The sequence below is a fragment of the Salminus brasiliensis genome, chromosome 21 (assembly GCF_030463535.1).
Source record: "Salminus brasiliensis chromosome 21, fSalBra1.hap2, whole genome shotgun sequence".
Lineage (NCBI taxonomy): Eukaryota > Metazoa > Chordata > Actinopteri > Characiformes > Bryconidae > Salminus > Salminus brasiliensis.
Genome location: NC_132898.1, coordinates 9,079,106 through 9,106,931, shown reverse-complemented (window position 1 = coordinate 9,106,931; position 27,826 = coordinate 9,079,106). Strand labels below are relative to the sequence as shown.

General features: G+C 40.4%; 1 protein-coding gene across 2 annotated transcripts in view; it reads right to left on the bottom strand.

The window, feature by feature from the left end:
* The window catches only part of LOC140543135 (A-type voltage-gated potassium channel KCND3-like), a 131,809-nt gene that overhangs the window by 20,027 nt on the left and 83,956 nt on the right, over nt 1-27,826 (bottom strand). The window lies entirely within an intron of this gene.

Genomic DNA, 27,826 nt, shown 5'->3' with positions numbered 1-27,826 from the left:
AGAAGCGCACTAGCCACTGGCTGTCAGACAATGCCAGAGGCTCAAGGTACATGTCGCCTATTGGGTGTCCAATGCCTTTCTGCTGCAAATAACTGCAAAACAACATCCAGTTTTAGCATTTTCAGTTAAAAGTGAACAGCTTTGGTTTCAGACTACATGGATTAAATGTTTTAGTAGATATTAATAATCCTAATAAGGCTTATAAGACTCCTTTCTGAAACGTTCTGAACTGGAACTTCCTGTTTCAGCCTTTGTTTATATTTTAGTAGAAGAAGACTCCAAGGTCTGACTTTTCAAACAGTGGATAGGATTTTGCTTTAGTACAGCATCGGAGCAATGGAGTACAGCAGTGAACCAGTGTTTTGTTGCCCTTGATAGGGCAGGTGATGTGTTGGTGAAAGTTTGACACTGCGTATTTGAGCGTTTGAGTCATTCCAGATATCTAAATGTACGGAAAACACTGGAAAGGTGGCTTTTTCATAACATGTCCCCTTCAGTGCTGAAAGGCTCTACTCCAACCACACCTTGGTCACTTCATTTCAAAACCATTGAGGGGTAACACTTTATCTGAAGTGGATGTTATTAAACCCCTAACAGACACTAATCCTAACCCTCATTCTGGCCCTAATCTTAACATTAACCTTAACCCAAAACCTGATCATAATGCTCATCCTGACCCTAATTTGAACCCTAACCCAAAACCTGATCCTAACCGTCATCCTGACACTAATCTTAACCTTAACCCAAAACCTGATCCTAACCCTCATCCTGACCCTAATCTTAACCCTAACCCAAAACCTGATCCTAACTGTCATCCTGACCCTAATCTTAACCCTAACCCAAAACCTGATCCTAACCGTCATCCTGACCCTAATCTTAACCCTAACCCAAAACCTGATCCTAACCGTCATCCTGACCCTAATCTTAACCCTAACCCAAAACCTGATCCTAACCGTCATCCTGACCCTAATCTTAACCCTAACCCAAAACCTGATCCTAACCGTCATCCTGACCCTAATCTTAACCCTAACCCAAAACCTGATCCTAACCCTCATCCTGACCCTAATCTTAACCCTAACCCAAAACCTGATCTGACCTGATCAAATACTTATGGACCCGACTGTATACCTGCATGCATGCGTGGGTTGGCTGGCCAAGTAAAAAAAAAAAAAAAGGGGGGGGGGGGGGCTCCTGTTTTTTCTGTCTTCAGTTTTTGTGTGAAAACTCACAGGTTGTGTTTTGTATTTATTCAGATTTGGAAAGAAAGGAGATTTTACTGTTTCTGCTGAGGAAGACACATCGGTAGTGTATCCTTCCATGCATCCTGGTAAAATACTGTTTAACCCCTGTATGTATAGGGGATATAGGGGGTATCTATAGATACCCACAGACACATGAGCCAAATCCCATATACAACTAGCCGAAAGCAAGACACAGGTGCAAAGAGTCTGGAAAACCAGGAACTATTAAAGCGACTGGATTTATCTGTAATTTGTTAGGGGAGAGCAAAGTCGTTCCATTATCCAAAAAGAGATTACCTTTAAAGAAAGGGCATGCAAGGTAGGGCTGCCACTGGCTGAGGAGCGACTTGGGAAATAAAGCAATTTGTGTTCCCAGTGGAGAAATATTCAAACACAAGGTGCTGGGTCGGTGGCCTTTTGAAAAAGACAGAGCTGTCATTTCCATCCAATTTGAATAATAACTGTCACTTTGAGAGTGAAAAATGCTCAGAAATAGGATGCAATAGAGACAGCCTAAAAAATGTAAGCATATAAGCTGAGGGTGTTTCTTTCATAAAAGTGCACGAGGCCATAAAAACTTCAGAGATCTCTTTTGAGAACGCATCCGCACTCATTTTTAGAGAGAAGGAAGATGACAGTGAAAGGCATATGGACCCTCTCTTTGTCAGAGAGAAGATGAAAGGGTATCTCTCATTAGAATAAAATGACACACTATCTAAAACACCTTCCATCCTCCTCTAAAGGAGAAGCCTCCTGCCGGTTTAGTGAGGATCTAGCGTGGCTTGAAGTCTGCGTGATTGAATCGGCTGGAAATCAAGGCTGCTCTGTGCGCATCGCTCCGCTGGTATAATGGAGCAGCTGAGTGCTAGCCCACACCAAAGCAGCCAGACGACCATGTGGCTGCTGCGGCTGTCTGGCGAACAGAAAGCATCCCTCAGCCGCTGCTGCCTGTCATGGCATTAATGATGTCATCCCTTCGGCTCCTGTGCTGCTGACATATGGGCCTTTGCCAAGGAGAGGCTGAGAAGGGAAAAATATCACTCTGTGAATTGGGCTCTCTATTCTGCCTGCGGTTTGTAATAATAATATTTTTAAAGTTCTTGGCAGATATGGATCTAAAGGAAAAGTCCAATATTTAGGCCAGTTTCAAAACGGACCACAGGGAGTTAGAGTGAAGAAGCAGTGGGAGGATCACTAGTATTGACATGGCCTTAAAAGGCCGGCATCCTGTATTTTCCATTTATATTTTTCTCTGAGGTCCAGTCATGATATTTGTAGGGGTTTTTGCACCAACACCATTTTCCAAACTCACCCTACTCACATTAAACAAGCTGTTTTTTACTGTGCCTTTAAGACTGATGTGTTGGTTTTAGCACATGACTAAAATTATAGTTTAGAAATTTGAGATGAGCAAAGGGCCAACTTCTGTACACACAGGATGTTACTACTATCTCTGTTTGTCCTCTTGGCTTTCATTTTTGAATAATGAGCTTTTGCATGTTAATTATCACCCCACATTAATTATTACCTATTCACATTTGCATCAAGGGTCTGGTTTACACGGGGTACAACGTATCTCATGGAAGCACTGCAATCTGATCCCTCAAACCACATTCGAAGGAGTTCAGTGATGCATATGACCACATTATTATTGTAGTGGTTGCTCACAGGGTTGCGACAGGGTTGTGGGTTCAATACCCGGGCTAGGCAAGTGGGCACTGCAACACTGGCTGTCCACTGCTCCGGGCACGTGTTCTCACTGTCCACTGTTTTCACTTCGTTAAAGGCAAAGGCCAAATTTAATCTGTGTCCAACACAAATAGTGAATCTGGATGTCTTTGTCTTTGCCAAAGTGTCTTGATGTATCCACCATGTCACTGCCCCACACCAGTTAGCTGAGCACGCTACAATAAGAACAAAGGCAATTCTCATGACTGGTGTGCAAGCAAAACTAGATGCCTCCTCTTGATGAGCTAATTATTAATGGTAATCTCCTCCAGGGGAAATGATGTGAGAAATCTGATAACAGACGGTCACAGGAGATGCATTTGAAATGCCAGGTATAAACATCTATGGAGTTATTTGTTATCAGATCACCTGCTACGCATGTTAATGCCAGGTGTGAACGGGGCTTAGACGTACTACTCAATAGTACATCATTTTTTCTCCGTTTTTGCCTTCTCCTGTAAAGTTACCATTTCAGATGCACAAGGTTTGACAGCAGAGGCCGAGCAGGTTCTTCCTATATTCACACTCATTAAGTTGCATAGGGTCATCACATCCTGAGGCATGTTAAAGTGGGACTGGGCACTTAAAACAATGATGGGGAGCTATATTATTTCTCTGCAGCATTTTCACCAAGATGGCTTTGAGGCACTGTTACTGGTTGGGAACTGAAAAATCTAACAAAACAAACAGAAGAAGATGCAGGCAGCTACATGATGTATTGCTCTTTTTGGTCATTGATCATTATATTCTCTTGTCTCTTTAAAGAATGAGTGATTGATAAAAATGCTTGGAAGCATTGCTGGACTTCCACTGGGAATCTGAAATGGCTCCATATTCCCTATGTTGTGCACATAGTGAACATTAAAGGAACTGAAGGTTTCATACAGGGAAAAATCTAATTAACATGATTTATCTCTTACTGCAGATTCAGACATTATCTGAAGTTTACTTCTTTTAGTTTACATCTAGGGACGCATCGATCCAACTTTTTCTGATACCATTCTTGAATTAATAACCATCATGTGGGGGGGATTCTAAGGCATCAGGACTGCTGCTTATTTGTCACTAAAATTAATTACTGTGCAAGACAGTAATTTGGCACAGTGTTTTCTGGGCTCCGGACTTTTAAATCTGTAAGACCAAAAAGAAGCTAGCAGCTCCTCCCTTCTCGGTTCTCCTTATATGGAAGACCAGCTGTGGCAGTGACATAATTACCCCTGTCCCCGAGTCTCCAACCCGAGCAGTTTAGCTCTTGTCTCTCTAGGTCTTGCCATGGCCCTCACAGTCCCCAAACCTTTGAATGGGTGAGAATTCTAAAACAAGTGAAAATGTAAAAGATTAAAAGAAAAAATGCTGTGTCCTCGTTAACTCTGTTCCTTTTTGGAAATCAGGTCATCTTCTACTCATCTTTTACATCTTTTACTCAGCTATTCACAGAAACAGAAACTTTGACAAGGGGTGCCCAGACTTTTGCAAGCCACTTTAGATACTGGGCTGCAAAGCGCAGAAGCACTGTAACCTAGCATGCACGCTGAATCTTACTACTTTTATTTCAGTAAATGCCAAAATCTCAATATATTTAATATATCAGCTAACACTGGAATGGTTCCTACTTCCTTGGATAACATGTACCAATCTCAGTCATACTTAGACCACACCCATTTATCTGTGAAAAACAAATGAAGATCTGGATTAGCTTTGAGCAGGTTGCGAGACGTTTTTGGTCCAACGTTTTTGGTCAGCAACATTAGCCAAGCAACTCCTGTTTTAAACTAAAGAAGCTGCTTAGCTGTTCGACTGCAGATCTGCAGCAGCGGATTGTAAATGGAATTGTAAGGAAGAGGAACTACGATATTTACTTTCATACACGATTTTTGAAACATTGCACCACCATTAACAATGAACTACTTCCTCCAAAGTACTGCACACAGAACAGAAACTCATCAGTCTATCAGCCGCTTTCTAGAGTAAATGCTGGATGATCAGGAAGCAAAAGACACCAAAACATTCTTGTCTTTTCATACCATTTAACTCCATTTCTCTAAGAATTCATGGGCTTGTGACATATTGTTTAATATCTGCAATCTTGGAAAGCAATCTCATGTCAGTCAAGACCACATATTCCTTGGTAATGGGCCTCCTCAACCTATTATTACTGTAGGCTTTCACCGTTCCTCCACTGTGTTAGATACCTCTGTTAGGAGACGAGCGAGGATGAAAAACAACAAAAGAAAAAATCAATTTCGAAGTAATGCATTCTCTCGGATTTATCCCCCCGATGCTACGGTTGCTAGGGTCTTCATTAGAGGAACCTCTGCAATTGTTTTCAAAATATGGGTGAAATCCTCTCGAGCGGGCTCATCTTGATTGCATCCTGATGGGCGTCAAATGAAATAAACCATGTTGGCCACGGTGACACCCAGGCTGTGGTGGAAAACAAAAACAAGCCATTTAACTTGGCTATTGAAGTTTTGCTTTAAAATGGGCAGAGGCCGTGATGACAATTCACAATGTGTAACGATCAACTATGTCTTTCCCATTAGGACCTAATGAGAAAACAATGTACTGTACAACCTGAGGCACATTCATGTCTAATTTCTTTGGGTACCATCAGGACACCAAATCATTTCTTGAACGTGGACCCGACTAGCTATTTTACATCAGCGGTAATGACTCATGACTCATGGCAGAACTGGCAGTCGTTTCCGGGAAGATATCCGCTGTCTCTGTGAATTGATACAGACACTCAAACACGTTCCAGAAGTTATGGGGCCTGTTTGAACTTCACAGAAGCTCCACAGGCTGCTGAGAGGGAAAGCTAATGAGAGAGGTGAAATCAAAGTGGAGCTATTCATGGTGAGATGGAATCAAGGGAGCTAGCTAATTTCTGCCTATACCCTCAGGGGGTGAGGCAGACTTCTTCCTAGGCATGAAAAGTACAAGAGGAGAGATGAGATGTGAAAATGAAGGAACCTGTAGGCCCAGGCACGACATTCAGAACTACAGCATAGTCTGTTTCTTTAAAATCCCAGCGTGCATGTTAGGTCGCAATGCTTCTGTGCTTTACAGCTCAGTATCTAGAGCATCTTGCAAAAGTCTGTGCACCCCTTGTGAAAGTTTCTGTTACTGTGAATAGCTGAGTAAAAGATGTAAAAGATGAGTAGAAGATGACCTGATTTCCAAAAAGGCACAAAGTTAACGAGGAAACATTTCTTTAATATTTAAAAAAAAAACTACATTTTCAGTTCTTGTTTTGGAAATGTTGCTAATTCAAAGGTTTGGGGGCTGCAAGGGCCATGGAAAGACCTCTTGATGCAGTCCATTATGAATTTAGAGATGTTAAGGATCATTATCTTACAACAGGTGTAATGTTTGCTTCCAGAATTTGCTTCAAAAATGCATCAGGTTTGTTTAGATGTTCCTTTAAACTCAAGGGTCTACTATTATCTACTATCACCTTGAGGACATACAGTATTTATTGGCTGTATGGACATTTTCATGCATACAAACACAGAACAAACAAGCGATTAAAAGGTGTGGGAGTATAATGAATTACATGACTCATCTATTTTCAACTCTCAGTCTTCCTTTTTATAACCACTTTAAAACAATTACAAACTACAAATCAGCGTTAGTCATTAAATCCCATTCATTAGCCACCTACATTCTTTCAGCTCTGATGCCTTTTTAATAAAAGAAAAAAGAAACTCCCTGAACCATCAATTGATTGACAGGCTAATTAAATTTCAGCCTAACTCTATTAGTCTTAACACTGAACAATGGGACTGAGCGTAACTTTATTATACATTATATTCATAAAACCTGACATTTGTATCAAACAGGAAGTGCATAATCTACCTTGTAATAAAATAATTATAGATGTCTTGATTTTTTGCTTGTCCTCTATTATCTATAATAGCACCTTAATGTTGAGCATCAGCCAAATCTGATGCAATATGTACATAAAAGAATATAGGTAAAATATACAAGACAGCTAATTAATACTACAGTACATTCACTTTGTGTTTATGATTTGCCTATCGTGAGAATGCAGAATGATTTATTTGGTTTTGGCCAACTTTGTTAAAGGACTATTTTATAGTGTGTTCAATACTGATTATAATTCAGGTTTTTTTTTTATACAAAATAGCAATTATCTAACACACATGAAGAAGCAGCTCTTTTCTCTTGGTTTTAACTCACCAAAAAACAATAGAATAGATCAGCAGTCAATTGGGCTTAATACTAGGGGTGTAACGGTACACAAAAGTCAAGGTTTGGCTCACACCATGGTATGGAACTTATGGTTCAGTGTGAATTTTGTACAATGGGAAAAAAACTACAAAGCCCTCAAGGGCCAAAGGCTAACCTAAGTTTCTTTTCCTTTTTTTTTTAACTAGTGTCCTTCCCTACTCTCTGAGGTGATCAGATGTACAATCTGAAGTGTGTAAACTTACAGGTTAGATGCATTTCCACATGTATACCCTACAACTGTCCAACAACACAGACACACCGTCCTTCTATGACCCACTATGATTTCATGAAATAAGATGGAAAAATAATTAAGGGCCTTATCTTACACCCCACTAACAGTCCATTTTCACGCCTTCCACCTGCGTTGTTTAAATGGTGTGCAGATATATCTACTCCGATGGGTGTGGTGGTCTCGAAATGAGGTGTGTTCAGGTAAATGTCTGGCTTATAGCCATCTTGGCTACAGAAAACACAGGTGCTGCACTGAAGACAACCTAGGCAGACATCAACAGACAGCAGTCAGCAGAGAATTGGCAATAGAATTGACAATATTGTGGCTCCAGCAAGACCGTGTCAAGTCACTAATAGAAATGTAGCAGTAAGACAAAATACCTTTTAGCTGTTCCGAAAAATTGTGTACCACCTTAAGGTATTACCGCGGTATATGGTATTGAACTGTTAAATAAAGAATAGGAATTCATCTATTTTGTTGCCATTGTTATTTAGCAAATATATAAAATAAAATAAATAAAATAATAAAATAATCTTTCAAGTTTTAATACTTGACAGATTATTCTACCATCAAAATAGTGATTTCTTGCAGCCCTAATCGTGATACACAGTATACTACTGAGCATACTGTGGATATCATCAGTGCTAAAAGAACACAGACCAGGTGCATTTAGTCTGTGTGATGAAATATCGCCATCATGTGTATTGTGAAAATGTCTTTAAATATTGTGATAGAATACTTTTATGTATTTATATTATATATTTTTTTACCCATCACCCATCACCCATATCTAGGCATGAAAGACAACAAAAGTACAAATACTTCTAAATCCACTACAATTCCCACAATACCATGCAAATTCAAAGTTTACTTGCTAAGGGATAATAGTTTTAGATGTCTACATTATGTTCATTAATCTTTGTCCACAGTGTAGACACTTCGGCTATAGCTTGCTGCGTACTGTGTATTCTCTAAACAACTGCCTTGCACCTAACGGTAACGTCCACATTGTGACAATTCGGTCTGAATACATGTACCCTTGCACACTCACTTAGTACAGCCAATACCTGATTCCAGTCCACTTAATTAAATCAGGACTTATATATAAATAATTCATTTATAAGGATGTCTTTAATTGATTAAGTTTTTAATCAAAACTTTCAAAATGTAATAAAATGCTTTTTACACCCTCTGCTTTAAGATTTGCTGAATTAAAAGCAAATTCTCAATTTTCTCTTTCAAGGTATTTTAATGCATACACCATGACGGGATTAACAGACGATTCATTTCACAGCTAAAAAATCCTTTTAATCTGTGTAAACCCTACAGCTGTGAGATACCGCAGGGCTTAGACTATAATCTCTCTCTCTGAGTCTGAAAAGGGCTTAGGAGATACCATGCACTGCTCGCATTTTCAGATGCTTACCTGGTTGTTTTGAACAAATACACTATATGGACAAAAGTATTGGGACACATTAATTGTCCGAAATCAAAGGTTTTGTTGGAGTGACTGTCTCTACAGTCCAGGGAAAGTTTTTTACTAGATTTTGGAGCACTGCTGTGAGAATTTGATTGCATTTAGTGCCAAGAGCGTCAGAAAGGTCAGGATGTTAGACCACCCCACCTCATCCCCAGCTGCCCAACTCTAAAAGTATTGGATAGAGCACAACCATTACGGTGAACAGGGTAACTGCAAGAAATTTTGGGCGCCATGAAAAGATATTGCACGGTGCCCCACAACTGAAACAATACGCAGCCACATGCTGGGGTGGCTTTATACTGTTCTAGCCCATGTCTGGAATTAGACATGGTACCAAGATGTTCATGTTTCTCAGCTCCAGAGAGTCCCATTCTATTGCCAATTCTTCTTTACAGGGACTAGCCAAGCTGTGTCAAGAATAGGTGCAGCCTAGAGCACCTGAATGCATTCATTAGAAGGGTGTCCATAGTGGTATCCTTCAAATTTTCATTTCCAAATTCTAGACAGTGTGTGGTTGAAATGATCACAATTCTGTAAGAAATTTTCTCGGAAGAAAATAATTAAATTAAATAATTAACTCGGAAATCTTGAAATGTGAGAGTTTTCAACTCTAAGTTAAAAATTCTGACACCAATAGAGCCCTCTTACTGATCCCCATCTACCTGCTCTTATATCAAGGTATATTTTCTGGCCTTCTCTTTGGCTTTAACACTGCACCAGCTGCAACAGGGGAATAAATTGCATGTACTAAAAATTACAGCCATTGAAAGCACCGCCAATGAGAGAGGGCCGCATGGCCTCAGGCCTGACGCAACCTGTTCAAATCACCCAGTCTGGACAGTCAAAGCCTTTTAGCTTCCAAGAAAAGAAGGCAAAAAAAATGTGTATACTGTGTAAACAAAGCAGAGGACAGAGAGAAAGGTCCGGTCGCTGTCACTGTGTGGGCTAATGAGGAGCCAAGGTCTGGCAGGACTATGAACTAGACGACCGGTTCACCTTTACAATGGGGACCCATTCATCGTTATTCAAAGGAAATTCCATGAGTCTTTTCAAAGTCTTCTTTCAAGGTGCTTAGTCCATTCATTCACATGGTATCTTCCTTTGATCATCAATAAGCATCACGCAACTGTAAGATTGTGAAAGTCTGTTGACATTAGCATTCACTTTGAATAGGCCTCTTTGGACATCAATAATCCAATGGCTGTATCTGGACTGTGAACATAAATGCATTCAAATTACATTCAAATAGAAGGGCATGTTTTAACATGCAGCCAGTGATCCTAAAATTCAAACGCTTTCTACGTATTTGTAATTCTCATTCCCTCAGCTTATTTGCACAAGTCTAACTTCGATTATTGCTCATTTTCGGCTGTCTTTTACACAACTGCCTTTTTTTTGGAAGCATTGACCAAATCCAGCTGCCAAGCACGCTGCCCCTACCCATTCCTTTGCCATTTCAGAAGCACAATCATTAGGAGTAATGAACCATAGTAGTCTGAAAATGCAACGAAAATGGCCTATTGCTACACGGCGGTGTTTGGGAGCAATAGATTGCGAAACTGTTGCAAGTCACTTCCTTAACATACTGTCTCCCTGCTCTGGTTGTCATTAATATTAATGCCTGGGGTTGAGCCGAGCGAGACTGGGTACACAGGGTGGCAGAAAATACATATCTGCATGACAACATCCAGTATTGACACCAGAATCAATGGAGACACCTTTCATTCATTTGGACAAATGCCTCCTCCTGCAGCTCATAAATCTGTCAATGTTGCCTCCTAAAGAAGAAAGCCACCACCATTGTAAGGCGTAAAATTGAATCAGACTATAGTCAGGCTTGTTGTGTGAACTTTAATGGCATTCATCGGACCACTGCTTAAGAAGACACCTAAACGTATTCGATTGTGAACCACTGATACATTGCCGCATGTTTAGTCCTATGGATTGTCCTATGTGGACTGTCCTACACTCAGTGCGGTTTGCTAAACTCGTTTTACCTGCAAACAATTTAACAAGCATGCATGGCTGTAAATCAATATTGCATGTGAACACACACACTCTCAAAAATAAGGGGCCAAAATTAGTTCTCTGGAGTGACGCCATAGAAGAACAACTTGTGAATGAATTAGCCTTTCAATTCAAAGTGGCTTTAAAAAGGGATACGAAATGTTCTCAGAATCATATTGGATAGATAATTGTTGATTTTCTATTGGCAATTCTTCTTTACATGGACTAGACAGTATGTGTGGTTGAAATGATCACAATTCAGTAAGAAAATCTTAAAAGAATGAAAACTCAGAAATCTTGAATCATATTGGTATCAACAGATAATTGCTTAGAAATGTTGTCACAGGACAGGTGTTTATAATGTAATACATGACTAGACTAGTTCTTGGAAACTGGAAACATGGAGAAACATTTTGAAGCTGATGCATTCATAGACTCCAGAGGGTTTCCCTGATCTATTAAAACTGGTTTCTTAGCAGCACAGAAGGGAAAACTCTAAATGGAGGGACTAAACTTTGGGAGGAGGAACATGCCTGAAGCCCCTTCTCCCTAATCCATCGTCCTACAAATGCCATCTCTACCTTGTTTATGTGTCTAAGGCTGTGCAACCACCATATCACCTCCCATTCAACCCTGACATCAATCAGTCCTAGCTCCACATATGGGGGGGGGGGGGGTGCTGGCTTCCCTCATCTCTTATCAAATCATCATTAGCTGAAGGCATGCTCCGAACTAGCAAAAATCTCTAAAATCTAGTTCTAATGACTGACATAGAAGTTAACCATGCCCTAACTGCGAAATAACATGCTTACCATGAACTAATGCAGGCCAACACACTAACTGTGAACAAGTGTAGCAAAACTGAACAAACATGCTAAACATGATTGTCTATTGTGGTAAATGTGAACCAATGCACTAATTGCAAGCTAAGGCAAACTCACTGAATCACATTTTAGACAAGAAGGCGATACCACTTCCAAAGCTCTTGTTTTAGCAATGAGGCCTTTTACCCAGGCACAAGCAAAAAGTGCACAAACTGTCAGATACAAGAACATCTTGTGTGTAAACAGCCACTTACAGACAATTTATGCTGCTTGCTGCCAACTCCCTGCCACTAGAGTTATATGAAAATGGGGGGTAGTGGTGGCTCAGTGGTTAGAGCACCCAGTTCCACAGTTGGGCTTCCCAAATGGGCCCCATCATTATAGCCCATCTCACATGGGTCCCATCTAGGCCTCATCTGCAGTGTACAACCTAGAATGGGTTTCACCCATCCTGGACCAATCACTGACCCTGTTGCGACACAGGTGGGCATCTATATGGGGGGGCAACATGGAACCCATTGACAAAACTTTCTGGTTCTTAGTTGGGCTAACCGTACTCGTTATCTGGGTTAATTATGACAGGGTTGTGAGTTCTAAGTTGTGCTCTGTGCTAAGTTGAACTTTAAACTGATGTCGGCCGAGTTTCCAGAAAGCTTTGTAGTATCATAAACTTAAATGGTACAGTGAATGGAGTTTGAATTCTAAGCCATGCCACATTGCCATTAGTGGCCGAAGTACAAGGGAGCACAATTGGTGGGCCTAAACTATGTTGGCTGACACAGGCATCTGTTAGGTGGTGTGGCAGAGCTGGGGACCTTCCTCTGAGTGTGTCGGCAATGCCGCATCAGCAGCAGTTCGTAATGAGGCGGTGTCTAGCTTTGCAAGTTCTTACCTTGTTAGTGTCAGGAGCATTGCTTATGCTTGGGGGAGCCATGGAGTTAATGGTGAGTTAATGGGAAGTTCCAAATTGGGTGAAAAGGGGAAAAATGAAAAGGCAAATTGTGTCAAGAGGCTTTTGGGAACCCCAGCCCTATAGCCTGCATAAATAAGGGTAAGACAAGGGTAAACAAAACAGGTCTAATCTAATCTAATCTAATCTTCATGCTCAAATCAACATTAGCTCTAATGTTCATACTGAATATCAGAGCTAAATACAGAACAAATATGCGCCATTATTGTAGTATGTTTCACAGTCTTACTAAATGTGTAACAGTGTTCATTTGGTCATGTTTCATTCTGTTACCAAGGTCTGCTGTGTCATGTGTTGAGTGAAAGAACAGCAAACTGACTGAAAGTAGATAAGAGGACAAGAGCATTAGACAAGTAGACAAGTCTGCCCGTCTAAACAGCATGGTCCTCCTTAAGCTGATGTTACATCTCTAAAGTGGGCACTGTCATCTAGGGCTGCCCTCTGACCATCATGAGTGAGATAAGCAAAGGGGGGGGGGGGCAAAAGATTACAAAATACAAAATTTAACAAGGAATGATAAATTATGGGAATCATAAAATGAGGCACGCTGAAGCTGGGAAGCTAAGGTGGAGATGGTGTTAAGTTAGGCTAGCAATAATAATGTTTTAGAAAAGGTTTAAACTATGGAGGCATTTTAAACTTCTGAAAGAGTTTCCTAACAAACTTAAACGCAAGCTCTGATGATTTGCTTATCATTTAACAACATCCAACTCTGCAAACCATGTGAAATGGGCATGTTACTATAGAAGACCATTCTCCAGTTATCTGGCCAGATTTAACGCAGACAGTGTGTTTATTCACAGGCTAGTAACAGGGAACAGGGAAACACAGGGAAGTGTGACTATGCATTTGTCTTGTGAATTCTATAGGCCAGGCCCATCTTTGGTTTTAGATCTATTAGCTGTTTGTTGTGCAGCAAAAAAGGATCTGAAGAAATTGTTGCTTAATATTTTAAATATTTCAGAATCTGATTCACAAGTGTTTAGTTTGATTATTTATATGTTTACATTTACAATTACATTTATTTATATTTAACGAAAAATACAGTCGCCTAATAAGTCTGTATAGGATGAGAAATTATTGTTTCAAAGTGGGCAATGTCACAAATGTCTGTCAGGCCTTCCAAGTCTAATCTTGACTAATGTCTTTTTTCACAGAGTTTTTCTGTGTTTAAGGAGAAATAAAGAAGTAGGCTTATTCTGTTGAAGAAGCGCTGTCTTTCTCAATATTCCACAAATCCATACAGCAGCCCAACATCATGTGTGGGTAATTAAAATAGCCAGTAAACTTTCATCATATGCAAGATCTCTTTTACTGACTTTTTAATCTTTGGATTGAATGGCCAAATCCAATTTGACTGACCAAATTCTCAGCTCTACTGACATCCATTAAAACCTATATCCTCATATCAAGGCCATTGCATCATTCTGTGCAAGCTTACTTCTAAAGCAAGTCAAGGCAAACGTAAATACAAACCAAAGGCAAAAAGTCAATAATGGACTCTCAGAGACCAATTTACAACAAGATCTCTGGTAATTGTTCCAATGATAGAACCCGTGGCACATCCACATCCACCTCTTTCCTCTCGTTAGCGGATCTCGCAGTTGTGCTATTACCTGTGGATGAAACTTTCATTGCGATGCAATCAATAGCATCTGATTTTGTAAGAGACTTGATAAAACAGCCAACCCAAGGTAATTAAGAACCACACTTGCCTCCAAGTTACGCTCAGAGAGATGGGAAAGAAACTGCCAATTAATAGAAACACACTGCTTGAGAGGATCATGTATTAAGTTTGGTTTCATAAGATTACTCTCCTCTACATCTAAGGCAATCAAAGAGAGAAAAAAGCACTTTAACGCCTCAATAATGTCTTTATACACTCTTTAGAAAAACAGGTTCCTAAAGACTTGATTTACTGTACTTGTTTAGCCATCCGGTGTTGACCAGAGAATTATGGGCTCTCTTTTAGAACCTCAAAAGGTTTATTCCTCTTGCTCTAATGAACTTTTTCCTTTGGGTTGCCCTGATTTCTGTAAAGCTGCTTTATGAAAGTGCCTGTTGTGAAAAGTCTGAACTGAACTGAATTGAAAATAGGAAACATTTGCTGTTTAACCTTTAAGCTGATATAACGTTTACGTTGCAGGCTGTGGTGTCATTTATGTTACAGCAGCTAAGCCATCTTTAATCTGTCTACACTTACCATACAGTCCTAATAAATAAGAGGAGATGGTGTAGTGACTGATTGCCATCTCTTCTTTGGACCATGGGTGACCTCTCCCCCATAGCTTCTCCCCCCAGGGTTGAGAAACACTGTGCTAGATCATCATGGTTTAGAGGATTGCTGGGCTGGCTGCTGGAGCAAATGTACTCTGTGGCTTGCAGTTTTTCCAGTCCTGGTTCTGGAGTGAGTCTACATCCCGGCTGCCCATTTCTCTATACCGTGTTATTCTATAACGTGTCTCAGAGGTTCTCCAGGTCTGACTCTTCATCATGGCTTATAGGCTTTTTGAGTCAGTATAGAATGAATTTGCATTGCAGCTCTGAGGCCTCTGGGACTGAGAGGGACCTTCCTACTTCTTACATATAGTCAAGTCAAAATCAAAGTCAGGACAATATGTACAGGACATATTCAGATCCATGGTGCAACAATAGACATTAAATATTTAAGCAATCATTAAATAACACTAAGCAAGAAATAGTATTATACTAATTTGTATGAATAAAGTATATGTATAGAGGTCCCTGAAATGACATAAAAGGTAAAGTGGCATATGCAGCAGATAAAAAATCTGTGTATGGTTAGTGCAAATATAAACAGTAGTGCAAACTGGAGCTTATAGACTATTAAAGTGACGTGTCCATAACCAGTTCTTGATGATGAAGAGTTCAGTATTGAGTTTGTGTGTTATTGGTGTGCAGGATCCAATGTTCATATGTTAAGGGAGCAAACAGGAAAGGGGAGGCAGGGCAGGGAGAGAGTTGAGCATCCTGACAGCCTGGTGGACCGTGTCTATATGTGGGTCACGACCTCACACCCTGGTTTGGAGGTAACTTTCATCCTTCTGCCTGCTGGAGAAAGAGTTGTCGCATTGGTTGTTTTATTAATTTATTAATTCATTTATTAATGATCATAAAGACATAAATTATTAAAATCACTGAACCCCTTTAACCCTTGAAAAAACAGGTCATTTTAATAGCATTTATTCACAGTTTAATGACTTAAGAATCATTTATAATGAATCAGTTATGATATTTGTATCATGTCAGTAAGTTAAACTGTTACTGAGTTATGAAGCTTGAAAAACTGCCATGTAGACCTTATATAATTCTAAGGGTTAATAACAATTTGAATAAAATTTTCTTCATCAGGCATGCAAACACATAGGCCAAGCCTTGTTAAGTTATGATGACTCAAACTGACTCATAATACTGGCACTGTATCTGCTTATCAGTGATAGCATTGTTTAAAAATCAATATGCGAGTGAAAAGTATAAGTTTGATCCATGTCTGCTCCACCAGAGGCGCTATGCTGAGAACCATCTGTGCACAGGTGAGGAGCCCATCACAAGCTCACCTGGCCCAGCCGGCTGGGTCTCCCCGGACCTGCTCGCTCTATTTTGAGGGAGGATCGCCGCTATTTAATTAAGCGCCACTCCCTTCAAACAGCTCCAGCAATGAAAGCACAGAAAATGAACAGTTTCCCTGGGTTCCCACCCTGGCTGTTTTAAAAAAGCCTCTAAGTAGGTTACAGACAAAAAAGAGAAAAGAAGTAGGCTACCGGTGAGGCTCAGGAGAGCGCTGAGCTGAGCTTCAGTGTTACAGCGAGAGACTGCTTCAACTTCAGAGAGAAATTTGGACTAAGTGTCGGTCTGTGGAGCTGTACACTGGACCCAAGTTCTCGAACGACAGTCTCTTGACCACAACAAGGGAAAGACACCATAAGAGAGAACTGTACGGGTGCAAGAAGAAAACAAGCGAACGCGGCTGTGGCTGATGCTCAGCAGGGTTTCAGTGCATTTCAGATCCTTCGCACAAACTTACAGATGTCTAGCGTTTCATCTGTTTCACCCTGGGTGGTTTTCCCTCACACATAAGGTTCTAATTAGGCTCCAAACTTTCTACTAAACGGCATGAAATCTTTGTTTATACAAAATATGGCTGTGCAAAATCACAAGCCCATACGCAAACATGACGGCGTGCTATTTGTATTCCGGCGCTGCATGTTGTGTTGTGTTTGCCGAAAGCACAAGAGCGCTGGTTTTATATTAGATTAAGATGAAAAGTGATACTAAGCTGTTGGCATTAGTCCCCCGTGGCTTTTTTTCAGAGCAGAGGACAAATGAGATGAATGTACCAGCTGGCAGAGCTAATGAATTCAACTCTTAAAGAAATCCTCTCGGCCTGAGCTAATATTTACCCATCTTCAGTGCATATGGATACTGACATTTTTTTAACAGCGTCCATTAGCTCCATGTTATTGTACCTCTCAAAAGTGGATGTGACAGTTAAAGCTTTCTAAAGTTTGAATGAGATTTATGTAACCATCATTCCTGCTTTGTACCTATGATCATTGGCCATTTTATCAGAAACACCCACCATGCATCATTTACATTACTATGTTCAGGTAATGTCTTCTTCAGGAAACATTAGATATAACAGACTGGTTTAATTTAGACTAGTTTTGTAGCTGCTTAATCTGTTTGTACGGTCTGCAGTCAGAGGCCTCTTTTCCACTTGGACAAAGTTTGGCATGAAATGCTTACAAACTGAGCTGGGCCTGGTTTTCTCAGCATGGTTAGCTAACCGTACTTAGGGTTGGGCTTTCCGTCGCTCCCGTGGCATTAGCACGGCCAGGCTACTAAGATCGCTGAACAGCGCTACAGTGGCATTAGCGCGGTCAGACTGCCGGACTCGCCCAACACCACAACCTTTAGCACACCCCGGATACCAAGCTCATCGAACAACGGTCATCCAACTGTGGCTCAAGTTCATTGAGTTTCATACTGACTTGTTTAAGTGGATTCCAACATTATTTGGCATACTATATCTCTCAAATTGCCTCAAGCATGCAGATTACACCGTGCTAACTGATACATTACAGCTTCAGTAAGTTAACTAGTATTGGTAAAGAACAAAACAGTCACATAATAATTACAAGACAGTGTACTTCCTGTTCCTGATTTAGCAACACAGCAAATTGAAAAATAAACTGGGTTGGCACTGGTTCAGAATAGTATGGTGCAGCCTTAGTAACCATTGCATGTTAGCTAATCCTTCCACTGTGAGAAGACAACTCTACTGTAAGTCTACTGTGAATTCCCTCTGAAGATTTTTTCCCTAAAACTCAAAGATGAATAATGTGCACTCACTGGCTGTTTGACTGTAAATGAAATAAATGAAGAGTGTTCTCTGAACCTTGCACATCCCAGTTACTGTCTGTAGACCATATGTTTATTGCACACATCAATGGAAAGGGACTACTATACTAGTAGGTGGCTGACCAGATATTATTTGGGATGGTGGACCACTCTCAGCCCAGAGAACCCATAGTGCATGTGGTCCTAGTGCAACTATATGACGCATAGCAGCACTGAGGTGAATGGAGTAGAGGGTATAAGAGCCACAATCATTAACTGTAGACCTACAAAGTGTGCCTGTATGGTGGATGTTTCGTTCCAATAAGTACCTAATAAACTGGCAACTACAGATAATATGGTTCAGGTGGCATCCATTCTTATGAACAGAACAATCCTAAACCTTGTAACAGTTCAATTAAAGTGCTGTGTTCATGTTCCAAAGATCTTAATTGCAGATGCAGGGCAGGACATTAGCCTAACAAAGCAAATCTGACACACAGCAATTTCAAGAGCGAGTTATTAAATTTTTCCATTTAGCTCGGGCACGCGGGTTTTCTTGGCCTCCATTCAAAGCGAAGAACTTCAGACGAGTGCTTTCATTTACTCAAAAGCATGTTTTGTTCTCTCATTTGTCTTAAGTGTCAGGCCATTTTTGAAGGCTCCCTTCTTTCTGCACTTTCAAAGAGACAATTGAAAAGGGAATGTTTCGAGATAAAACAATAAATGATGATGAAGGATTCAGCTAAAACATGAAGCTCCTTCTCGCCTGTTATTGACTGTGATGAGGTTTGTGCTGTGTGAGTTTGATAATTGCAGTTGTGAATGCGAATTTCACATCAACGTTTTAAATATATATCAGACACACAAAAAAACAGAGCCCTACAATGAGCCTAAAAGCAAAAGCATTCTGAAAGACAGACGTACCAAGTCAAAGAGTGACAGTAAAGTCTCTTTTGCTATACCCGTGACAGTAGCGTTGCCAGCCTAAAGACAAGTTCTTGGCACAGACCGCTAAGGAGAGATCAATAAACCAAGAACATCTGACAAATTGCTGTGCGAGCCAAACTTACAACGTCTGGCAGAAAAAAAAAGATCTACGCTGCAATTGGGACTTATAATATAATATTATAAACCACACCCACCTGGAAGACATTAATATACCCATAAGAAAAGCTAACTGCTAATGTGGCTTGAAAAAGAGCCATATACATTATTTGTTCCAAAGAAGATGAGATTTACAATAGACGATGTAACAGAACCGCTTTGGCTACTTACTTACAGCACATTGCAGATTTGGATCAACACTATGCCCATTTACTCCCAGTCCAACAAGAGCAATTTGCACATAAACAAATGTGACAGCATTAAAAATAATCACCAGGCATCAAATGTATTCAACTTCTACTCAGAAGGCCCAGCAATGCAATGGAAGTAATGCTACAATTTTGTGCTTTCACAAAAAAATAGAACTAGAACAGAACTACAATGTAATCAAAAATGCTCAAATGCATTTAGTAACAACATCTGTATACAATGTATTGCAACCCATTCATATATGGCATTATTATAATCCATTTTCAAACATGAAATGCTACCTATCATAGTAGCTGTATACTTGCTCATACACTATACTGCCAAAAGTATTTACTCACTCATCCAAATCATTGATTTCAGGTGTTACAATCAATTCCACGGCCACAGGTGTATACAACCAAGCACCTAGGCATGCAGACTGCTTCTACAAACATTGGTAAAAGAATGGGTCGCTCTCAGGGTCTCAGTGAATTCCAGCGTGGTACCATGATAGGATGCAGTTTAACCAATAGCTGCATGCAGGTACTTATAGACCAATTATGGTGCAGAGGTCATTGTTAAAGATGTAGGACAGTAGAAGCAAACACTGATATGAAATTGATCTCAAGTCCCAGACATTTTATGCAATTTAGGAATCCTGGAGGCATATTTAATCTAAATTTTAAAAGACACTGTGTGGTCATTCTCATCACTACAGAGCAACAATAAAGGTAGCAGTGTAAAGAGGGTTACAGATGGTCACTCTTTTAGCATATTTTAGTTGAGATATGGAAGAACCAGGGGTCACAAAACAAACATTTTATACTGGTGGAATTCCCCTTTAACATGAGACAAAAGAGTCTAATTAAATATCGGCAGCAGAAATGCTCAACTAATGTAATTTGAATAGACTCTTGCTGATTGTCCTGATTGGCTGATTGTATTGTGGCTCTAATCAGATCCACCTGATTGTCTCATTCAGATGCTCCTGAAGGTGTTATTGACTTACTCAGGTTTGTTAAGTTAGGAATTAGAAACTGTTCAATGAAAAGGACATTTAAGAGTAAGAAGGCTGTTTTGAATGCAAAATTCATATCAATGGAATATTTATAAACAAACTACAGTAGATACATTCAAAATAAATCTGTTGTGGGGCTCTGAGTGGCTCAGTGGTCTAATGCACTACCACGATGGCCTGGGGGTTGCAAGTTCTTGTGCAATTTTGGTTGGAACAGACATCTGTTAGCTGGTGTGGTAGAGCTAGGGACCCAGTGCTTTCCTCAGAGAGTGTGGGCTGCCCGCCAATGCGCCATCAGCGACAGTACCCTTAGTGTCGGGAGCACTGCTAGTGCTAGGGGTAGCTACGAACGGATGGGTTAACTGGCAGTACCAAATTAAAATATTTGTTGTGTTGTTTGTTGGCTTAATTATGTAAAATATATAACAGAATTTTACAAAAATCACAGCTTGCTTGTGTACTGTTCGGCTGCACTCTTTGTTCCAGCATCCAACAAATGATCTGTCCAGTAACCTGAAGCCTGTGTCCGGCCCACTCCGCTGGGGCTTGTAAACCTGGCAACCAGCACTGCTGGGCAATGCATCCAGTTTTCAAGCGGAGTCATTTCGCCCCCTTAGCCATCTAGTGGTGCACCTCCCCCTTCCCCTCCCCATCCCACCTTGACCCTGCCAGCTGTGGTTGCAGCTCCACACCTGCTGCTGGTTCATAGAGGGAGACAGGCCAGGCCTGATGCCGTGGAGCACTATAGGAGAGTAGACAGCTGGCACTTCAGTAAAGCTGTGGCAGGGACGTACCGGGGCCCCTGCCAGACTCTTCTAACTGGCTGGAGGTGCATGAGGCCGGATCCAATGCTGGATCCTCCCTCACGCCTGGGAAAGGCCAGGGTATTGCTCATTCGCTGGCTCAACAGAGGCAACACTCATGAGGTGGAACTAGAGCTGGACTGTGGAACAGTACAAGGCAGTTCATACTAAGGATGAGCATGAGCAATCAATTAAGTACGGTTGCGTAATCATCTGCACAACAGAACATTTGCACAGTGTGCTGTGAGCTCAGATGCTTTAGAGGAGTTTATTTGGGTGTAGATTAGGGGTGTGTGATATGTATCGTCTACAATAATATCTTAATTGCTGTTTTAACTTAATTGTTGTTGTTTTATCTGTGCAAGCAGATATGACTGAGTATGTCACTCACTTTGCGGAAACCACTCAAAAACACGCCTTAAGAGTTCATGTATTCACTATGGATAGACCACTGCGCATGTACACAGAGTGTTCACTGCAACAGAAGCTAGTGTTCTGCCCGGGAATGACTGGAGTTAAAAATGAGAGAACAAACTGCTCTAGGAGACAAACAAGCACCCTGCCGGTCTGCGACGTTAGATTTAGCTGCTAGACCTGGCTCGTCCTCAATAGCTCGGAGGTGGTTTCGCTTTGAAAAACACAGAGGTTTCTCAAAAGACTGCCTTCTGCAACTGAAGACATCTGGACAATGAACTTATTTGACCATCTGCGAACTAACCTCCGTGCTGAATATGAAGATTATTAAAAACGTCAAGAGTCGTCAGTCAAGGACTGCTGGACCGCAATCTGTGACCGCTGAATTCTGTGACCATCGAATCTGTGAGCTCAGTGGTTTCTGAAATTTCTACTTGTGTGCAGTCACATATTCTGACAGACAGCCATTATCAGATTATGTGACTGCATTGTTTCTTTTAACTCTTGAATTTACTTAAGTATATACTTAATTAACTTGATAAGACTAGCTAGGAAGGTCATGAAATAATATTAGGAATCATCAGCTTATGACTCTTCACACCTTGTGCTAACCCCACTGGAATCTGAAGACTAAGCAAATTGATATCTACAAAGGAAGCAGAGGAAGGATATAGAAATATGTCAAAGCCCTTCTAGCTCGCAAAGTCTATTGTTTGAAAAAATGGCGGTTAAGGGGAACTGTGGAAGTTGAGTCAAGATCCAGAAGACCAAGAAATCTCACACATAGAACTCCTTGTATGCTGCCTACAAAAGAAAAAGGCAAAGACCTGCAGGAAGATTTAGCTGACAGAAGTGGTGGTGCACAGTTCTACGGTGCAGCATTATGAAAACAAACATGATCTGCATGAAAGAGTCACCATGGCCTCATGAATGTCAACATGTGAAGTCTGCAAAATGAAATATAGATAAGCCAGAGGCTTTTTGGGAACAAAATAATTATGGGAATTAACCGTAATAAATGGGAATAAAATGGGAATATTCTAATCTAAAGGTACGAAACTTACATATAGTTGGTAAAAAATATACTGAAGCAAACTAATTAGATATGTTAGCAAAACATAGGAAAGCTGCTCCTCAATCCCAGGCATGTGGCACATTACACACTGAAGGGCTATTGAGACCACACCCCCTGCATTCACTGTTCATTCCTTCATCACATGTACAGCATATGTCCAGATGATTTTCAAAAAACCTGACACCAGGGTTCATAAACTTTATCCATTTTCAAATTCAAGGACTTTCCAAGACTTTTTAAGTACCCAAAAAACTCCAAAACAATTCCAGGACCAAAAAAATTGTTTACAGGAATGTTTAGTCCACACATTCCAGCTGAAAGACTGTCCAGGCTAGCTAGTTAACAATGTAATGCACGTTCATGATTCATGGTCATATGAAATATGGGCAGCGATTGGTCATGTGAAAAAGTATGCGACTATAAAAGTTTGTTTTTATATTATTATATAAAATGACAACAGGAGCTCATTAAATATTTTTCATCACTTTTAAGTGCTTTTTTTATTTTGTTATTTTTCAAGGACTATTCAGTACTGGATTTTAGCATGTTTTGTTTTTTCAATGACTTTCCAGGTTTTCCAGGACCTGTATGAATCTAGTGACTCTACTACTGAAAGCACACATTTGGACCAAAAGGCTTCCTTAAGTCAGGTATGTTTTGACGAGGTTCATATTTTTATTGACAGTAATAGCATTAAAACATCTAAATCAAGGTGTAATCTCACAGTTGCTTGCTATCTGGTAAATCTGAAAAGCTTAATAAGCAATTTAATTTCAGACTAGATTACCAAGGTTAGCAGGCTAGCAAGAGGTTAACTTACCAAGGCTAGCATAGGATAGCTACCTATATTTTGTGTGCCTCAAGAATTAATAATAAATTATTTATTTAACATGTTGAAGCTCTTTTGATTGTTCAATATAAGAATTAGGCATTCTTCTGCTTGCAACTAACTATGTGTCAAAGCTATTATTTGTATTATGTCTTAATGTCTGCTGCTGACAAAAAACGTACAATGATGATAGTGTATGATATAGTTATTAATTCCTATTAATTCCAATAAATTCCCATATATTCCCAAAGTTCCCAAAATTTCCATGGCAAGTTTACATTTTAAAATATTTCCAAAATTCCAGAGCTAAAGTTCCCATGGGAAGTTAGAGGTAATTTACTAGAAATGTATTAGGGAACTTATTAGGGAAGCAAATGTGACACAGTCAGTTGAGACACTGAAGATGAGAAGACAGTGGCTTTGCACTGGCTTCTGCAGGACAGTGATTTACAACATACTTCAAAATGCACTATGAACTTTTGGGATGACATTCCACTGACTTGAATATACTTAAACATTTCCACCCTACAACTTTCAGGATCTACTGCTAATGTTGTGGTACCAGCCACCACAGGACACATTCAGAGGTCTTGTGGAGTTCATACCTTGAATGCTGAGATCTGTTGTTATAGCACAAGGGGGGCCTACTCATCATTGGGCATGTGGTATTAATGGTATGGCTGATTGATTTATACAGTAAACAATTCCAGCTCCTGTGTGACTGTAGCCTCTCTGTAATGTGTAGCTCTATTATTTATTTGACTACAAATGCACAGGATTCTGCACTGCCTGAGACCAAATTGAAAAGAAAGGTCCCAATAAGTGCCTCACCTGAATTTTACAGTTAAAACTGAATCAATGGTGTGACAGTGTCGCTAGGCTACCCTTTCTGTTGAACATGAGAGGTCTGTTTGTTTAGTGGCAGTACTGCTGTGTGCACTTCCAAATGAAGCGGAGGGCTGGCAGAGCTTTGATCTTAGTGAAAATGGTGTGAAAGCTTTGTCAAACAGAGGTAATTTACAACACAGTCCAGCTCAGTTTTTGTTATTACGTTGCAGCTGTGAAGAAAGCACACTTTAAATTGAAGATGTGTGTCAAAATGTTAAGATTTTTGAGATTTTAAGATTACTACACCACAGGATTACTCAAAATCTTCACCAGTTCACCTCAGATTATGGGCAGAATCAGAGTGGCAACCCATACAAAGTCCATATTGTTGCTGTCGGACAAAATCCTTGTATCTCCCTTTTTGCCATTTCCAGTTTTTAACAAAATTTGAATATGGCAGTTTTCATTTGATAAACAGACCAATAGAAAAGCTCCAAAGGATGTGCAATCGTGGCTTTCATTGAAAGTTGCTGTTTTGGAGTATGTGCGTACCTTTTTGAGTGACAGCGATGATATGCTAAAAACAAGGACATACAGTCTTACTGATGCAAAGCACTGGAAGCCATATTAGTATTAACAGCACCCCCCTTGTGGCGAATCCTTAGCTGCCAAATGTGAGTGAGCAAGAGTGTTAGACTGCAAGACTTGAAGGACAGCAAGTCTTTCATGAGAGCAAGAAACACTTGCTGTCCTTCTGTCTAAAAAGATATGAGGGCAAGACTCAAGATTCATCTCTCTAAAGCACATTGTTCCAGAAGTCCTGGTTATTCTCTAGATGGTCTCTTGGAAAGTTTAGTCCTGCCCTGGTGGGTTTTTTTTTTTTGACAGCAAGGGCTTCCTTCCTGCACATCCCCATAAAAACCATAGCTGTTTGGTCTCTCTCTGGTGGTAGATGCTGAACTGTGACATCAACTGTGACAAGATCATCCTGTAGGTCCTGTGATGATTTTAGGATTGTGTGGGACCTCTGTACACATCTTGCAATCTTGGGCTGAACTTGCAAGGTTGGACAGACCTGGCGATAGCATTAGGACTAATATTGAGTAGGTTCAAAGCATTCAAAGCATGGACTCCACAAGACCTCTGAAAGTGTCCTGTGGTATCTGGTACCAACACGTTAGCAGTAGCTCCTTTAAGTCCTGTAAGCTGTGAAGTGAGGCCTCCATGGATTGCATCAATGACCTTAGGTGCCCATGACCCTGTTGAGGATTCACTGGTTTTTCTTTCTTGTAGCTACTTTGGTAGGTACTGACCGCTTCATACCAGAAAAAAACCCACAAGACCTGTCTAGTGCTTTGGAGATTTACATTTACATTTATGGCATTTTAGCAGATGCTCTTATCCAGAGCGACTTACAAGGTTACTCGTATTACACAGGTGGGCTAATGTAGTGTTAGGAGTCTTGCCCAGGGACTCTTATTGGTGTAGCACAGCTTAGTCACCCAGACCGGGAATCAAACCCTGGTCTCCCACATGCTGTTGTTGTAACACAATGGCAGGTGGTGGTGTTATCTGTTGCGCCACACCAACCACTGATCAGATGTTCAGATGTTCTGACCCAGCCAACTAGCCATCACATTTTAGTTCTCGTCCTGCTCTTAACACATTACCTTTAAGATCTGACTATAAACCTGATGCCTAATATATCCACCCCTTGACAGATGCCACTGTAGATGAAGATGTTCAATGTTTTTCACATCACCTGTCAGTGGTGCTAATGTTATGAGTAGTGTTTAGGAATACACAAGTGTTCAGTCATTCTTAACCTTCCCTGTACATTCAAATACACTGCTGTTTATTTAGCAAATTTGAGAAGTGTGACTGGAAAAAAGGAGTAAAAACACTTCAAATTACTGCTTGATTTTGTTAAGAGCTTGATGTTCTAGCACAGTTCAAAGGCTGAGACATGCGGTTCTGTCATTTAGTTCCGCCTGTTTGCGCTAAGCACCCCCTCAAGTGCAAATAAGCGTGCAGCAGCACTGCCGCCGGCGTTCAGTTCTGGACACCACAGAACTGATGCTGATTATCTGAATGGAGGAAAAGCTGCTGAGGGGGAGAGCCCCATAGCACCTTCCACTAACTCTCTCTCCCCCTCTCTCTTCCACTTTCTCTCTTGCTCTGCTCCAAGTGTGCTCTGCTAAGTATTGAAAGTGTAGGCGCTTGCTTGCAGCAAGGTTTCAGGGTTTGGAACATTTCAGCAAAAAAAAAAAACAAAAACCAAGAAACTAGAAGACTGTAAGAACTTAAACTCATTAATGTTGAATAGATTTCGAATGAGTTTTATTCATCACAAATCACAGTACTGTGCAAATATCAGAGACCACCCCCCCTCATTTATTTATCAAATACAAATACAACATTAAATAGAAGTTGCTCATTTGTGAGGAGATCCTTTAGATGAGATCAGATATGACAGTGGACTTACATACAGAAGAAGAAGAATTCAAAGGCAAACAAGTAAACAGGAGAAGAAACTCTTAATAATCATGCAAGACCTGGTAGACCACCAGAAATCCCTCTATTTAACCTTTAACCCCATATGCTCTGTGACATTTATTAAACTCTAAGGATGGCTAAGTAGTAACTACATGCAGAGCAATGCAAACTGGCTGAGTTGTTCCTAAGTTACAACAGTGTGGAGAAAAGACAGAAAGCACTGGAGGTTCAGAGGACTTCCAAGAAGAAATCTAACTGCTGAAGCTGGTGGTGTTCTCAGGACAACAGACTGTCCACTCCAGAGTCCACTGTCCACTCCAGAACACCATGTGTTTGGAATTACATGAGAGGAATTGAATAATAGGTTAAAATAAAGTGGAAGTAAATACAAGTTTGAACAGTTGAACAAGGAATGTTTAGTCGACATTCATTTCTGTTCTGTTCATTGCTATATCGACAAACTACTTCGTAGCATTAGCTTATGTTATTTACCATACATATATTTAAACATTAGACCACAGCGATCAAATGACACAATCCCAAATCTCAGGATGAACATGAATAAAATCATGTCTCAGGCCTCAGGTAAAACAGCAGCACAGAAGATGCACCAGGCACCAAGCTAAGCCTGAGACAGTAAAGTTTGTGTGTAATTCATAACTCTATTTTTTATTACTAGAGAAATTTCATGGACACATAAAAGATAACAGTAACACAACCACAACCAACTGTGTTCTTTTATTTGACAAATAAGAAACCTAAAATCACACTGTCTATGTTTTGCTCACAATTCTACTCCCAGACATTCCACCTCTTCGGCAAGCAGAGCTGTGCTACTCTATTGATGTCCCTTATTGATGTCTCTATTGAACCGATTTCTTTTAGGGACCATAGCATGTTAGCTAAGCACAGGGAAGGCTGCTCAAGTAAGAGGTATCGTTCTCTTCATTGCATTGAGACTGTCAATGAGGAG